Here is a 3,733-nt window from a genome sequence, read left to right as displayed (position 1 = left end):
GAGTGAGGCACTCACTCCTTCATTAAATAGCATTAAAAATAGACCACACAGAACTCCCCAGTGGAGCATGCTCTAATGGGGTTAGTGCCACAGTTCTCAAGGTAACCACACTCAGCTGGTATCCAAGAAGGAAAGTCACTGGGAGACCAGCAATTTACAAATTTAATAGTGCAGTGTACCCAAACCTATCTCAATCTGAGCAGAATACTGTAAAAGAGAAATCAGCATGCAGTGAAATGAAGTCACAGAGAAACTCAAGGTGCATTTCTGGAGTGTGTAAGTTTCTTTCAATACACCTCACTGAAAAAGTACTCTGCTGAATAAACATTCATCCAAAGCAACTTATTTCAAGATTTATTGGACAATATTAATCACAAGCAGTGAGGATAAGTTAAGGCATCTCTGTAGAGCAGTCTGAATGTCTTAAAACTGTATTTAAAGCAGATTACTTGAGACCAAGTGACAGTATTAATAAGCAAGGGTAGCAACAGACTAGCCTTTTGCAAGGAAGAACTGTATTCCTTAAAGAATATTCTAAACTCCCTCTCTGGAGCCTTGAAAAACATTCTGTTCAAGTGACGAAAAGAAGTATAAGAATGTTATTAGAAAGGAAATTCAGGATCAAACACACATACATACCTTAGAAATCCGTGTCAACCTGAGATGAGGGCATATGTTATTATCTCCCATGCGATCCTTATTGGGAAAAAGCAGAAGTAATCACTGCCAAGATAATCAGACTACTCGGCTACATGGCTAGAGCTCTAGGCTTCCAAATGACTGCCCTCTGCGAAAATGACATTACCTAAAATCTTACGAAGACATGTAAGCCCTGTGGTGACAAAACCTGAGCAGTAGCTGCATTTATTTTAAAGTGTCAAAGGTTTCCTAACTTTTACCAAATGAAAAGTGATTTCCTGTCAGCTCCATTTCTCCGTTTCCTCAAAACAATCACAGCCATTTTGGTCACCAAAGTGGATGAAGAAGACGTGGGGATCGTTCGGATTTCTTCAGTATTTGAGTGAAATCTTGTCCACATTCAGCCTAAACTTTGGAGATCGTCATCTTTATTTGGGGAGGCTGAAGTGTCATACCAACAGACTCGGAAAAAGTCAGAAATTAAAATGGGCATCTGCACTCCAATCTCGTGAAAGTGATTTTTACCAGCCTTCCATCCATCTAACTTTCAATTCTTTCTTTGTCTTTCCAGCTCAGATTCTGTGCTTGCCTATATCTTCAGGCTACTGGACTGACAGCAACAACATCCACTCCAGCTCCATTTCCATGCATAAACACCCAGAGAATCCATTTCTCTTCCTAGGAAACTTTCTATACACCTGTCTCATTCAACTCCATTCTACCACTACATCTACAACCCTGAGGCAGAAAATGTTAAATTGGGAGTTTGCAATAATACAGAATTCAGACACACAAAAATGAAGCTGAACATCTTTCCTCTAATTCCTGGGGGAGCCAGGATCTCAAGTCCTCTGAGGACAACAAACAGATGACAACTTTCTGCCCCTTGCATAGCTCTCTTCCAAAAGAAATATACACATTCCCAACTTTCTACAGAGAAGCCTTTAAAGATCAACTGTGTACTTCTCTAATGAAGAGACCTGCTCTTTTCCATTCTCTTCCTGCTTTTCATTTTTGCCTCATTCTGGGGAGGGGGGAGTCTACCCCTCCTCCGACAAAGCATGAAAACACAACACATACAAACAACAGCTTTCTACAAACAGGAAGGAGAGAGCTAGACTTACAGACAACTCGAAGGAAAAGGACAGATGCAAGGCAGGAAGGAAGAGAAAAAAAAGAGAAAGAAATGACAAAAGGCGTGCAATGTTCACGTCGGAAGACCTTAAAATTATTTTACCTTGACCGAAAAGTGGACGTCCCCCCAGCGTCTCTGTTCCTTGATTGATTTTGGTTTGTGGCTTTTATTAGTATTATTGTTTCTCACGGATGACTTGGCTGTATTTGTTTGCTTTGGCTTATTATTGTTATTATTTGGGGTCGATTTATTCAACTGCTAATAAAAGGAGCCTTCTGCGGCGTCGGCGGGGCTCCCGGCAGGGCTGTGGCACCCAGGGCTGCGGCCACAGCAGCGGCTTCGGCCGGTGACCCCGAGGTCCCTGCGGCTCCCCGCTGCTCAGATGCGCTCGCGGGGCGCTGCCGCCGCCTTCTCGGCCCCTGGCTGCGGAGAGGGAGCGGGCTCCCGCCTCCTGGCTGCCAGTCCGTCCCCGGGCACGGCTGTCTGTCTGGCCGTCTGTCCCTCAGCCCGGCAGCCCACCGCGGGCTTGCCGCCGTCCCGCGATCCGCTCTCGGAGCTGCCCCTCGCGGCGGTCCCTCCGCGACTCTTGGTCCCGCTAGCGAGGCAGGGACCTTCTCCCGGTCTTCTGCACCCGCATCTCCCTCGTTCTGCCACTCCGCGCCCCCGGCCGCTTCCCTCGGACAGAGGAGGGCGTCTGCAGGGAGGGCGCGCGAGGCCGCTACGCCCTCTCCCTCCCGTCTGCGTCCCCTGCCTCTCCCTCCCTCTCTCTGCGTGCCGGTCTCCGCGTCTCCAGTCGTCTAACTGCTCCCACCTGTCCCTCCCCGAGCCAGCCAGCGTCGGGCGTCCCTGGGTCCCGCGCGCCCAGCTCCCCGCCTCCGCGCGCCCCTGCCCTCCCACGCGCCCGGCTCCTCCCCGTGGCCCCGGCCGTGGCCGGTCCCCGCCCGGGCTGGCGGCAGTGTGCGGGTCGCATGTGGCGTGGCAGCTGCTCAGCCGGCAGACTCCAGCCTCTGACCCGCCACACCCGGGAGATGGCCGCGGTCGGGCGCCTGCGGGGGCCGGGCCTCGGCCACCAGGCGCAGCCGGAGTTGGCTGAGCCGGAGCGCGGGCACCTGCCCGGTGTGCCCGGAGCGCGTGGTGGTGCCATCCGTCCCCTGGCTGGTCTACTCCACCGGGCCCCGGGCTAGAGACAAAGCGCCCGAGCCACGAACGGCGCGTGAACATCATTCATCAAAGAGAAGACTGGCACGTTGCCCCCTGCCCCTCCACCATGCGTCCCCGCTCTCGGCCAGCGCGCATCCCTCCCCGCCCGGGGCCAAAGCCCCAAGTACCTCTCCTGGGCGCCTCCCGACTCTGGCGGCGGACACCTGGCCGAGCCGTGCTCACTCCCTTCCTCCGGGGCTCACTCTCCAGGCCAACTCTGCAGAGAATATCCCACAACAATAATACCTCACTCCACCCAAATCCAGCCGAAGCCTCAGCGCTCTCAGACATTCGCGGCTTTGAGCAGGACCCCAAGTCCTCTTGTGCTGCGCCAAGTGGACTCCCCGTGGGCGCCCGCCCAGCCCGCTGCCCACCCGGGCGCTAACTGAGAATCACAGAGGTGCCCCAGAAACCCCTGCAGGCTAGGGCGTGGGGCAGGGCGCAGAGTTGACATCCCAAGAAATAAAAGGGCTGCATTTCCTGTTTGTTTGGAGATGTGCTATTTTTATTATCTGTAATTCATTCCCCCCCCCCCCCCACATTGTTTCAAGGTACACACTACCAAAAGGAAAAAAAAAAAGGAATAGTGGAGGAATGGGAATACATTTCCGGAACACCGCCCACCCCTCCTGAGTAGAATGTAGAGCCTACTTTTTCAACATCACAGGTCACCAGCCAAGATAGATCACTCTGGCGTTCTGCCCCCAGCTGAGAGCAAGGCATTTGATTCTGGGCTTCCTTGCTAGGCTGTTATTAATG

General features: G+C 52.6%; 1 protein-coding gene across 32 annotated transcripts in view; it reads right to left on the bottom strand.

Annotated features, from left to right (window-relative positions):
* Positions 1–3,361, bottom strand: part of ARPP21 (cAMP regulated phosphoprotein 21) — a 163,519-nt gene extending 160,158 nt beyond the window's left edge. For 27 of the 32 annotated variants that reach the window (XR_006056995.2, XR_006056994.2, XR_009597498.1 and 24 more), the window contains exon 1: positions 1,877–2,577. The gene's annotated coding sequence lies outside the window, so the exon portion shown is untranslated. Of the gene's footprint in view, positions 1–639; positions 697–1,876; positions 2,578–3,102 lie in introns of those variants that run through there. The other 5 variants (XM_027957983.2, XM_060402774.1, XM_060402776.1 and 2 more) reach the window with 2 other exon arrangements.
* Between the last annotated feature and the right edge of the window lie 372 nt (positions 3,362–3,733).

This window comes from Ovis aries, chromosome 19, assembly GCF_016772045.2.
Source record: "Ovis aries strain OAR_USU_Benz2616 breed Rambouillet chromosome 19, ARS-UI_Ramb_v3.0, whole genome shotgun sequence".
NCBI lineage: Eukaryota > Metazoa > Chordata > Mammalia > Artiodactyla > Bovidae > Ovis > Ovis aries.
Note: the sequence above shows the minus strand (reverse complement) of the source record. Positions and strands in the feature narration are given on the sequence as shown.